Here is a 14,399-nt window from a genome sequence, read left to right as displayed (position 1 = left end):
CACTGTGCAGTCTCATTGTTCTAAAATTCCGCTCCTAATAACTGTTTAATAATGTCTTCTGATTGGATATGATTGTTTCATACTTGTTGATGAAAACGTTTTGCATTTGATGCATTGAAAGTGTATTTTCAGATTTCCAGCTTGGCTGGCTAGCAAGAAAAACAGAGAAACGGCTTTCTTTTTCTTCTGGCGTCATCCTGAACCACATTCAGAGACAGTAATATAAGGGACATTGAGGATATTTAATTAAGTTAACTAACAGCTAAAACCAGGCTTTATTACTGAATTTTCGGAAGCCTGGAATTGTCCTGGGTAAACTAGGAAGTCTGGTCACCCTAATCTTGTTTTGTCATCCCCAAAGATGTTGACAAAAGCTATGTTTTTCATGCTGTGTTTTGTCTAGAGCAGCCTATAAAAGGCCTAGTAGTTAGTTACAAATATTTTGCTTTGCATATGATCGTAGGCCTTCTCTTTTATGCATACATTTAAGTTATGCCAGTAAACAAGTTCAGTTGAAAGTAGCTCAGAATTAACTGATAATATCATATTAGAAACAATTTTGAGAAATGTTTCTGCTCTGGCACTTAACACAATTAGAGGCCTTATTGCAGCATTGTACAATAAAGTACAATAAGTCACCCAAACCTTTAACACCCGTGAATGCTTCCAAATCCATTGGTAACCCACTTAAGAGGAATCAAATTCTCTCAGGTAATTACAGCTACAGAGCGCCGTGCCCTTGTACGCAAACTTATATGCTCCAACGAGGACTTTAGTCTGAAATTTTAATCACATTTTCCATTCATCCCTGATGAATTCAAAGTATATGGCCCTGTTTTTCTGCTATGAAATCCAATTTTGGCAAAAGACTAAAATCTAATTGGCCTCCTTTTGTTCATCACGACAGTTACAGCCCGTGCAAAACAAATAAGCAAACTGAGACTTATTATCAGCACTCTTATTATCATAATGACCTTATTTGCCTAAATATTGTCCCTATTAGTCCAAGGGAAAGTATGGAGTCCAGTGCGTAATGAACCGCCGGGGTCTTGTATCATGCTAGGAACTTTGACATGTCTTTTATTACTTTAACACTAAATGGAGGAAATGATGTGGCTCTTGTTGGTGATTACTTAGTGTCTCCTTGATGTCAAAGTGAAAAGTGTATCCTCTTTTAATATTTGATTGTTTTTTTTCTGACGCAATTTTATCCAATTCATCATTTTGTGTGCTAATTTACTGAGCTTGTGACACTTTCAGTGATCTGAGTTACTGCGTAAGTGGACCTTCTAAGATGATGTTATCGTTTGATGTCAAATTTCCTTTTGGCAAATTGACTACATTGAGGGAAAAGAGTTTGTGCAAAACATCTTTTCCTCATTTCTCAGACTTTCAAACCCAACGAACTCTATAAACAAAAGTGTGCACAACACTAGCAGTCTTTTAATGTCTGAAGTGCTCATATACGCTATAGTTTCTAGAGATATGTGTATTTATTTCTTAATGAGGCCACCTATTAATGTACTTATTTTGGTCCATTTTAAAAACATTTTTAATCTATGCGTGTTTGCTCTCACTGATCAATTAATCCGTGTCAGGCCTCAAACAGAACTTTAGCATGAGGTTAGTTCCTTATTTCCTACTTATCCTTATCAGAGTTGTGTTAGGGGGTTTTGTGCAGGCTCAAAAGCACAACATTAACAGCATAGTTGTCAGCTTTTCTTGCGCTCACAGTGAACTGGGCATGCATTCTTGTGACACATCAAGCTCGTTAAAATAGCTGAGAAACTATTGGTGGTGAACGCAAAAGAATACAAAATAGCGAGAAACAGTCTATAACCAAGACAAAAGCCAAAAAAAGAAAAGAACAAGAAAGTGAGGCACTGAGAGAAAGATATTGAAGTCTGATTGCTCTCTGTCTTTGTCTGGATTTGTTTCCCTGCTTGTTATTATTACGTTTAGAAAAATGACAATTACATGGAAAAAATCAGAGGGGAATATTCATTACGATTCATTATCTGCTCCACCAAATTGCATCAAGCTTATAAAATATTTCTTTCACTTGTTCAAAGGCTTGTTAGCGCTTAAATTCAATTACCGCTGACTGTAACAGACTGTCAGGACTTTTTAGCAAATCATTAGTCAAGGTTTACTCCTGGGCAGAGAACAGCCGCTTGACAGCCTTAATTGTTGTGAACCATTTAAAGGTCCACTAATGAAGCGGGGCTATAATCGGCCAGTAGTAGTTGGCTCAAGATCGAAATTTCCAAAACTTTGGCAAGATCAAAGCGATACAGTGGAGACCATTTGCTAAATTATCAGCTCGAAATTAAGCCCGTCTGCGACCTTGCTTTTTCCATCTGAGCTTTTCTGAGATGGAGGGGAGGAAAAGGTTGCCCTTAATCTCAGTGCCTTTCATCTAGAAATGAAATAACATGGAGAAATATGAATTAAATATTGTCTTGGAGGAAGAGGCGAAGAGACGTACATCTTGACATGGTGACAGCAGCAGAATTTTGCGTTAGTAGGCAAGGGTTTGATTGCCGAGGACAGCAGAAGAACAGGAAACTTGACCAATCATAGCCGAGTCATAAATGCTTCATAAATAAAGCATCACTGTTTTTGTTATCCACACTTGTACAGTAGGTGAGACGTATGAGTACTGCAGAGCATTTTAAAAATCGAAACTATGCTTTAAACTTGGCAGAATTGTTCTTTCTTATGGTGTTCAAGGGATTCTTGAAGGATCCGTTTCATAACAGCCTTTTTAGCCTTTTGTGTTCCCATGTTCTGCACTAAACTTCCAAGCCCACACCTAATTCATTCAAATAATGTATTTCTAAGCTCTTAGCAGCTGCTTTGCTACTTGATGTAATAAGAACATACTAAGCTCCTTTGTAGCACTGTTTTGTTTTTTCCTGTCCATTTTTCTCTGGACAGTGTGTATTTTTTTTTGTCCTTGCTGCATTCTTCAGAGCTGTGTAAAGTGGTTTTGTGTTCGATTGGTCCCTTGATGTCACATTGGACAGATACTTGGATGGAAAATGGGGGTAAGAGTGTTTTATGTCGTTATTAGCTTAAGTGCTATATCACAGCTGCTCCACGGAGCATGTTAATAGTCGTTTTTTGAAATCTAGCACATGAAAATTTACCTGAAACTTCACAGAGTTTACAAAATGATCTCTGGCAAGTAGCTAAAGACATGCGAAGGGTAATTCAGACAAAACCTGTTTGACCTGTACGTGGCCGAATAAGTAGTCGCGATCCTCTCATTAGGGGCTTTTCCCACACATTTGATCCATAAATTGCCTGAGATTTTCTGGGAGGTGTTTTCATAAACCCCCGCTCCTGTGCAGATATGCTTGTTGGTGCTTTCACATCAGTGGAATGTAATACACTCTTTAGTGTGACTGACAGGAGACAGCACAATGACTCACTTATGGCAGCATCGCACCAGTGACCCACACCAGAACACTTTTGGTCTGAACCCCACCAGCTGGCGGCCTACAAAACATAGAAGATTAAATGTTCCGGACCACGGCTTGCTGTCGAGGTACTGATGGAACCTTTTAAGAGCGAAATTGTTGCCGAGTGAAAGCGCAGCGCACTTGGCTGATGTCATTTCACAGCTGTTTGCTCAATTAAGCTGTGCAATGGCACGGTCCCCACTTTACTCATTTGCTCTACACATCGGGACCTCCTCTACAGTGAATGCTGAGGCCTTTTTCATGCCTTGTGACCTCTCATGAGCACTGGTTCAAAAGATTTGACTTCACTCATCACATTGTTAGGCTGTTGAGAGGATTGCTCCCCTTGTTGCTAGTTGTCCATCAGTTCTTCTCAGACTAGCTGTGGTTTTTGTTCCCGTCTTTGGCTTCTCTTCAATTAACATACAGCTTTTGCAGCTGCTTAGATGCTTTGTCTTTTGTGATTTTAAGAGCTGCCCCTTGTTTAAGATTTATCTTTCATCGAGCGAAAGCTAGGATTTTGGTGCTTAAGCTCGTGGTCGCAGCCTTCGTTCCATCAACCTGTGTGTCCTCACACATTGCTTAAGCGCTCGATGATTAATGGATGCTGTGGTGTTCCCTTATACCTGCAACTATTAGCATTGATTTATCTTGTATAATATTCCCGTCTTGTCAGGGACGTCTGATCACTGTCAGCTTCCTGTGCTTCATTTCAAGGAAAAATTGTTCTGTGTAATTTTATGTGGATTTGTAAGTGGAAATAATTTTTGTAGAGACTCTAAATGAGGATCAATAATATATATGAGTGTCCATGATAAAGAAAAGGAAAAAGCTCTTTAAATTGAATGACTAAAATGTAATGTGGTTTTACAAACAAACATTACTTTTTTATTTTTTATTTTTTTTAATTACAAAAATCATGAATTATTATTCCGATTTTTGTGTGGAATTGCTCTGATATTGTATAACCTAAACTGTCCTTTCCTTGTCAAAAAAGGTCAAATTATCTAATATTTTAAGGCATATTTGAAATCGCCCCCATACCCTCATTCACTATTCCCTTCATTACTTCACTAATATAGTCCACTTTAAGGAGTGAATAAAAAAAGAGCGCATTTTGACACTGAGTGCGCCGGGAGGGCTACCGCTTTTGCATTGTTTGTACCTGCTGTTTAATAATCATTTAAAACTTAGCAAACTGGCAGCTCCTGTACTATCTTAATGTGTCTTTGTTACACAGTAATTATACATTTAAGTATGGGGGTGACTACGGACACAGCCTTAATGTTTTTTTCAAATACTAATATGCAGTTTTGTTATACTATTTTTTAAGATTAATAATGATCATAGTGATGTTTAATTTAGAAATGAAAAACTTGCCCATCATATAAGAGGTGTTTTCAAGCTGTTATATGTATGCATTGCATTTTTCATGAGTTTTTTTTAAATCAAGTAAAAAAAATAAAAATAAATAAATATATATATATATATATGTATATGTATATGTATATGTATATGTATATGTACATATATATATATATATATATATATATATATATATATATATATATATATATATATATATATATATATATATATATATATATATATATATATATAAAATACACCTGTACACCTATATCATATATATCATCAATGACCATGATCAGAAGTAACCTTGCTTGCTCAATTTCATAGGAAATTTGTTGTGTGTAATTTTAGATGGATTTGTGAGAGGAAATCACATTTGCAGACCACCATCTGAACTGCCACCATCATCAGATAACAGAAGTTGACGAAAAGCCTATAGACCCAGCACTCTGGAAATACCTCCCAAGAAAGACGTACACCACATGGCCAGAGCTTAGTTTAAGTCACTCAGAGTTATTGGGTTTTGACAGTGTGTGCCATCAAGGCTTTACCCTCAACAGGTGTTTTACATTCCCCCTCTTGAGGGTGGCCTGTAGAGGCAGAATAGCTCTCGCTTGAATTGTTCCCTCCTCTGCCATTTGGCCAATCGGGTTACAGCAAGACATCTCGCACACATTTCTTTCATTGCTACTTCAGACAACACATGTATGCAACAGAGAGCTGAGCTGTAAACGTCAGACTTTGAACCACGAACCTGCCAAATCCTGCAATATGGTGCCATCTTCAGTGAGCCTGGAAAGACTTTGCGATGTAGCGTTCTCTTTTTCAGCCGTTCTATATCCAGCACTTGAGTTTGGCGCTCGTGGAGTTCTGTACTCGCCCCCCACCCACCTCCCACCGTCATCAAGTATTCCACACTAAAGCGCAGTAGAATGTCAAGACGATGATAAGAAGCAAGCTGCGAGCTGTCAATGTCGTCCTGATTAGGGAGCGAGGTTGAGGTGGAATCCGTAGCTTGAGCGAGCAAATCTCAAAAGTCCTCGGAAAATATCTCTCCACTAGCAAATCAAATGCAGCTGTAAGGCGGTATCTGTTGCACCTGAGCTCCAAACAAGAGGAGACTTTATTATTATTTTAATTAGGTTCTTTGTGTTTAATTTCCCCAGGCTTACCCTGAGTCAGCGTCGGTGTGAACGAGGAAGCGTGCACTTTGAGTGCCGATACCCCCAAGTGATTATAGCGCAGGTACAATAGCTGGCATGTATAAAATTTCTCTTATTAAAGTCAATACATATACATATGTCTGATGCATTATTTATACCAGCAGCATGTAGTGCCAACATGGGAGAATAGCTTCACAGACTTTAGACTTTTTTTTTGCCTTCAAAGTGTTTTAGAAAGAGCATCAGGCTTTTCTGCCGAGCTTTCAGCAAACACTGATTTGGGTGAACGTCCCAAATGTAGTTCCCTCCACATTTATTTGACCAGGAGACCAAATATTTAGAGACAAAAGTTTCATATTCTTTTACAGATTTTGTATTGTTTTAATAACATATTAGAGTACTAATACATAGTAAAAGTACATTAAGCTTTTATAAAGCTTTCCACACAATGGAGTCTTGCAGGACCAATCTTTGGGGAATTGCAGTACATGAATTATTAGCTGAGTTTTCATTCATTCAAATTTATGGATTTGGCAGACGCTTGTATCCAAACCGACTTGTATTGCATTGAAGTTATCGAACCCATGTCCTATTCTTTGAGCTACAAGAATTTGTATGCCACTTATTTTCAGGCCACTTTTGGGATGTCAGACAAAATAATTTTTTTATTTTTTATAAAATAGCCAAATTTTATATTTGTATAAGCTTGCTGGAGGTGGGTCTTTTTTTTTTTTTTTTTTTTTTTTTTTTTCTCGTTATGGTGACAAAACTTATACCAAGATAGAAAAACATTTTCCCAAATAAATTCCAAGTTGTGCATAACACGTCATGTGATTGAATAAATTTAAGAAAATATAATATGACCATTATTGTCACAATAATTCTGGAAGTAATTTATTACATTTAATAAGAAAACAGTACCTTTCCCAGTGTGTTTCTATTTTGCGGCAGTTTTTTTTTTGTCATGAACAAATGAAATGTAGACGCTGCTTTGTTTGGAAATTGTGTTTGCACCTTTTTTTTTCTTTTTTTTGTGCATAAATTAAATTCGCTACTTTGGTGGAAACATAGCTTTTTTTGTCAAATGAATAAATGTAAATGAAAGTCTAAGCTAGATTATAACCAAAGACAAAGCAATCTTTGTTCTCGTCCTTAGTTTGATGTATGTGCCTGATGAAAGGTTAATGGGGCAAAACAACTCAATTAAAAAAAGCAACAGTTTTGGTTCCCATCATCAAAATTGTGACCACTCTGTTAAGAACATAGTACATTCCTCTGTTTAAGCACACCATCTGGCCCCCGAACAGACAAAAGTTTGCTTTCACGTTAGATGTTTATTGTTCTGAAAGATTGATGCGGCTAATATCAGCCTTCACGATGACAGATTATCATCAACAGTTAATCAGCGCTATTAGGAGATAAATATCAGTAATTTAATCAGTACAGTAATTTCTTTAGCAATAATACAATTTACAAATGTAAGTGATTAAGTAATTAGCATACATCGCTCCAGATAACAGTCCCTTAGAGTTCTGAGCGTCTGGTTTCTGTAGATCTCAGCGGTTGATTTTAGTCTCCCCAGCTTTTTTAATTCTCTCCTCTTTTTTTGTGAATGAGAATAGTTAGTTCTTGGCTGAAACCCAGAGCACTTTAGAAATGACCCTTAGAAATGAAATCCTTCTTTTAGTCCGCCGTTAAGTTCGGCCGTTTTCAAGTTAGCGTGGACATGTTGCACAAGTGCTGCACACTGGGGAAATGAATGCCTTACATTAAATTCAATTGAAAAATTATGTGCACTTGATAAAATAAAGCCTGGCTCTGGGCTGGCATATCTAAACAGCTATCAAGGATCCCTTTGTTGCTCTTCAAGCAGCACCCGCCTGAGGCAAGTCCTGGTTTCAACATTCTAAAGTTATACTCCTTTATTTACAAAGTAATTTGTCGGTTAGTGTTAATTTCCTAAATGCGACATAAAAGGAGTGCGGCGGGGAGAAATTTTGGGAGAAAATCATAAAAACAGCCGAGAATCAGGCAAATTGCTAACATGTGTGCCCTGTTGCTGAGGGCTGCCTCTGCGTGGCTGTTCCTGGCCCTCTGAGCATTGGCCAGTTCCGTTTGAAGGGTGCAGTTCTTTAATGAAGGGCTAATTTTTATTGCCACTCCATTGACTTCAAAGCAGTTCAAGTTGCCAAACATAATTTCACTGGAGGTATTTTCAGGTGCACTGCAAATAGTTCGTAAATAATTTCCCCATTAGGCACGTTCTTCTCGCAAGTGCCACTTTTTGGGGTGAGCGTTTCATGTCTGCGTGCCTCACTCGGGTCCTCCTCCACGAGCTCACAGAGTCAAATGCCACTTACTAGATCTGCGAGTTCTCCACTAGCCTTCAGACATTACTGCGGCATCGGACGTGTCATTTACTTGCAGGGAGAAACCTGATTAGAGGATTAGAGAATTAAAATAAATCCAACACAACAGGGCTAAATGGGTGATGCCTTATTGCACATGACCAGGCTGCCACTTTCAATGCGCTCTCAATAGAGTTGTGGAATGAAACCCCCTACTTTACCACTATGTTGAATTATTGCATTGTTAGAAAATCTCTTCCAACACACATATAATCAGACTCTGAGTCTTTGTTACCCATGCGGCGAGTCTTAATCAATTAAAGTTGATGAAAGAATTGTGTTATGAATATTTGTTATGAGTGTGATTGGATTAAACTGCTGATGATGTGTGTGTACTTGCATATTTGGCTCATTCAGTGAAAATCCCTTGTAGAATATATGAATATATATATACTATGTAATATTGAAATTTTCTAAATGAATTTTTGTGGCAGCCATCATTGTGCCTCAAGTGCTGCCGATTAAGCTTAACTTTTATTGAACCTGCAATATTCCTTTAAAACAAGGATTCCTTTGTTACATCACTGAAAATATGTACCTACAATCATGCTCTTATATACAGTAGTTCTTCTTTATGGCATTCAGTTTTCACATAATGCACATTTTATCCCCCTTCTCGATTTGAGATTTTAATGGATTTTGAGAGACTTCTAGATCCAGGCAATCAAAGTCTTTATTGAACACAAACTAGCAATAAAAAGAATAACAGCATCAAAGCACATGTTTCACATTCCACCACATTCTGAAAGGATTATATGAGCCTTATGGGGCCATGCCTTGACTTAGCAAGCTATTAAACATGTTTCGCCAATGTCAAATGCTTTGTAAAGAACTTCATAAAAACTCTTTTGATAGGTAATAATATGGAGGAAGTAGAGCTCAGTGTTTTTTTCGTTTTTTTCTCTAGAGCACTCGGTCACAAACATAAAAATGCAGCTACAGACATACAAGCATGAGAGCCTAATGCGTTTTTTCCCCCATTATTGTGTGTAAAGTATTATTATTGTTTTTTTAATTACATTTCTGTCCCTGCAGCAGACTGCAACCTTTGAGGGGGAAAAATGGAACACTCCTTTTATTGTTACCAGGCAGGTATTTGGCAATAAGGCGCATTGGTGTCATTGTACACGTAACATGTTTAATGTGAAAACAGACCATAAATCATGAATCATTGCAGTGATATTTGATTATGCTCCATAATTGCTGTAACCCATGCCAGAATTTTTCGGCTCATGCTGGCATTAAGTGTAGTCTGCTCTGTAAACATTTGTAAGTTGGAAACATCGCTAACATTTTCACAGTTTTATAGCTTATACTGTGCTCACGTTGAGATATATTTGTTTATAGAACATCATGACAGAATGATTTTGTCAGATATATTGAAGCTGTTTTATTGTTTGGTTTTGTTTACTTTGATTCAAAGCCATTTTAATATTCCTAGACTATCTTTATAATCCTCTCAAAATGAAAAGAACATTAATCTGCCTTGCCAGATACTATATAAATAACGGTGTCATTGTTTACAGGCTTATTGGGTCGCATAGTTCTCTTTATGCTCATAGCCTACTTTTGATGTATTTTGGCTCTATAAATGGAGATATGTCACCCTATGCACACCAGCTCCAGGTGAAGAAGGGAAAGTTTGGTTATTGAGGACTTAAGAAACTCCATATACTGCAGGTCCCAAAACATAGATGCCCCTAATCAGCTCTAATAGAAGTTATGTTCTTAATTTCAAGCCAGACAGATGATAATATGGCACGCTGGAAACACTGTAGTGATGAAGTCCACGAGGTTCTCAAAGCATCTGAGGTGTGTATTTTTAAAATTAGGTGAAGTATGCTTGTTGGAAAATGCTGTTCTCTTGTGGGCTCTTTTTTCTAAAGATCAAACCACCAATACAAGACTGATTGGTCTTGTGATTCATGACTGCAGTCTGCCTAATTCCTCTAGATACACAAACACTTAATTAATGAGTCATTATGAGAGGAAGGAGAGCCCAGGGTATCTGTTAAACACATTCACAGATTGGGGCTAATGAGTTCTGTCTGTGCACAGTGTGCCCATTATGGGATTGGCGCTGACTGGTGTTCCACCTCTGGGTGGCGTTGGTGCTGGGATAGTAGCTGGGCAGTCCTGGAGGGCCAGTCGGATCCCTAGGGAGTGTTGAGGCCCTCAGACTATTCCTTAACCCAGCTACAGGAAATGAGAGCCTGACCTCTACTCATGGGAGGAATAAGGGCCATCTGAAAGCTGGCAGGGAAAAAGTGCATTTATCTTTCCCACAAAAAGCTCCAGCTAATTGTACCACTGAAGTACATAGTTTCCATCATAATCCATCTCTAAAGTAGTGAAGAACTGGAATTTATTTTAGAGTATGTATGGTGGATCTTTTTGTAATAAATACCCAGGATAAGAGCCAGAATTGTTGCCACATTGGGGTTTCGTCCCGTAATGCATAACTTAGCAAAGAGGCCTTTATTCCCAGACCCAGTTCATTATCCTAACCCATGTTTCAGAATGCAATTTTGATTCAAAGCTATTTTTAATGTTCTAAGACCGTCCTTATAATAGGACCCTCCCAAATGAAGAGACGCTTATTATGCGTGGTCATAATTAATCCAAAAAGATCACTCACTTAATCATTCACATCAGACCCTAGAAAATCTTCTCTAGATTTTCTGGTGCTTTCTGATCATAAATAATCACACAAAGAGACGCTCAATTAGATTTTCCTCAAAAGTCCTGGCATTATGTTGGAGGAAAAAATCCTTTAACTAGTCAGGCTACATGCGTAATTGCTCTCCAGTGACTTTGATATCAGTTTTAAGCTGGAGGTTTAACTTCTCCTAATGACGGCTTCTTTGAGGTAAAAGTTCTCCATAATTGCAATTATAATTATCTGTAAAGTTATTTTTTTCTCCCAGAACCGTTCTGCTGAGTTGCCATTGGTAGCCTTCAATGAACATGAAGTTTTGCTTGATAAAATGATACTTAACTATTTTTTTTATTGCAGTTTTGCCATATGGTGTCATTTAACAATTTAATAATTGTATTAATTTTTTATTTTTTTTTGCACAATTGATCTATCTTTTCATTATTTTTACTGGCACTATGCCTGAAAAACTGAAGAAAAGTGAAGACACAGTTTTTATATTTTTCTACTTGCTGCTCTCATTTCCACATGGAAACTTCAGGGATGAAATTGTATTCATCTTCAGAATTTTATACAGATCCTGTACCTGTCTAGTGGCTCTCTATCAATGTCTGAGCAGAATTTCATTTCCAGTCTTCATACTCTGAAACATCATGTCATCCTTGCCAATCAGGGATAAGGGCAGTAACTAGATCTGGTTATGCTCCCCATGCTGGTATAAGCCCATTATTGCAAGGTGTGCCTACCCAAACCCATGTCTTTGTTTTGTCTTCACCCAACTAAGATTACTGTATAAGGATTTTTCCCTCAAGTGCAAGAAATTGCATTGACCTCTTCTATCTATTGCTTCCATATGCAAGCAGTTATCTTTCTTGCAAATGGAAATGAGACCCAAAATTGCAACAAATGGGGCCATGCCACTGAATGCAGATGTTTCCCCTTTCTGCGGAGAATACACATGCCCGATCAAATTAACTTTAACCCCTCTGTCGTGGAAACAGACATCTCTTTTAAAGGCTCCTCTTCCCCCAAATTTGTTTACAGTTTGACCGAGCAGAACAACTGAATCTCACAGAGGACTAAATAACTTGTGATTGTATTAAACACGTGTTGAGAAGAGCTCTCCCAGGGCCTTAGCAGGGGTTCCTCATGTCCAGCAGTTCACCAACTTCACCCCTTCGCTGAGTAAAAGAGTGAGATTTGAAGAAAACCACCTGTTTGTGAGGCGGTGGAGGGTTGAAAGTGGTCAGCTGCGTGGAAAGAGGCAGGGGGGATCCTAACAGGTGCTTCCTCTGCTCTGTGCTGGGAATGCAGCACTATAATATATGGAAATGGGCGCAGGAACTCACACACTTTGACTCTCTCTGCCCTAGCATATAATGAGGACAACTTATAAAACAGCCCTGAAGATAATTTGCCAAATTGGTTAAATGTTGCCCAGAGCTGTGCGTGTTAATGGCCTCCATTTGAAACCACGATCGGTCACCTGAATGCAGCGCAAACACTGTTGTTACTACATCGTACATCTTTTTACCCTGCAGTTTTGCCAACAGAGCCCTATAACTTTGTTATCTAATCTATTTTTAGCACAATTAGATTAGTCCACTATTTAAACTTAAGCGTAGTGAGTATTTAGCAAACAGTACACTTTAGCTGTTATTTTATTATTTTGAATGTATTGCCTATTCTTTCGCTGTTACAAATAACCTGTTTCCTTCTTGGCCCATAATTCATCCTTGTGGCCCGGCTACACAGGAAGTATCTGCTCTATTTCCAGCTCACGTCTCCCCTCCCTCAGTTGAGTCCCAGGGCACAGTCTACAAGTACCCAGGCAAACAGCCTCTAACCCCATCATTTATAAGACTGTCAGCTCAATACACTCAAAAGTTATATATACACGCAGAAAACATGCCGAATTGGAACATACAGGTGCTAACTTATTTCACTTTAGCTTTTCCTGTCCGCAGTAATGAAGAGCAGGTGAGGGCTGGTGCTTTAATCAGATTTAGAGTTGGACGCATGGAGATTTGCTGCTTGTTGAAAGGCATGGTGTCCACATGGGGTTGATTATGGGGGTAGAAGGGAAAATCAGTCATGAGCAATTGTTTTTCCAGTCGCTATGCTAAAAACGAAATAACTTGCACATCTAGTGAAAGGTGGCTGATTCTGACCTCATCAAAGTCCCACCAACAAGTTCCTCAGTGCCCAAAGCAGACGTGAGGGCTCTCTTAGTGTCAACTTACATTGTGCGACCGTGACTCTTGTGCTAAGTTTAGCACTTCATCTGTTCGGCCGGTGTTAACGCTCTATGTAAAACACTCAGAGTGACTCATAACTTGAATAATGAGATCATTATTCAAATGTGTCTGTCACTTCTAAAGAGAAATGTTTATGATGTGGGATTGCTCTAAGCTTCACAATTTGTTAATTCACATTTGATTAATTTAAGTTAACAAAAACTAATTTCTCTCACATAAATATTGAGATGCACAATATGTTGGGACCATATCAGTTATTGGCTAATATGAGAGATTTAGAATTTATAGATTTTTGTGCCCAATTTTAGTTTGATTGTATCTGTTGATATTGGATATTCAGTTGTGCATGCTCATTTTCCCTTCTTTTCGCATTCAGATTAACCTTTGCTATAATGTAATGTTCACTTAAACTTATATTTTAATAATTTAATACCTCTGTTAAACATGACTTTTAGCAAATCTCAAAACGAATATCCATTTTTCATACTGCACTGTAATGTTGTGATCCCTAAATTCACTTGTAGCATTTAAAGCGATTGATTTTAGTTTTTGGTGTTTTATTTAAAATAATGTAGACATAATAGCATAATTTTTTTATGTCAGCCATTTATGGTTATCTGCTATAATATGAAAATAATTATTGCCTTATTGGCATTGGCCAGAATTTAAATTTTGGTGCCTATGTTTCAAAAATCATACATAATTTATTCTATTTTTAAGGTCTATCATGTTGAGGAGTTTTGACTTATTAAACCAAGCTGAAATGTGCAGTTTACTAACATCAAACAAGTCTATGCTTGATGGATAGTTGAATCATTTTCAATAGGGGAAGTAATGCATCATGGCTATCAGAATGTGGAAATCATTGCTGAATTGAGAGGTAATTGTAATGTTTGGTAAACAGAAAGGATCCGGCTTCATTTGGCAGAGCATCCGTCTGAACACACAGTGTTAATTTTATTTGACGACTTCATATTTTCCCTGTTTTAACTGGGTTCTGGTAAACGCATGTGTATGCTAGAGAAGTGTCAACAGACGTGCAATTACATTTGTTTACCCATTTGTGAAAGTGCTCG

The sequence above is a fragment of the Abramis brama genome (assembly GCF_963993115.1).
Source record: "Abramis brama genome assembly, chromosome: 8".
Taxonomy (NCBI): Eukaryota; Metazoa; Chordata; class Actinopteri; order Cypriniformes; family Leuciscidae; genus Abramis; species Abramis brama.
Note: the sequence above shows the minus strand (reverse complement) of the source record.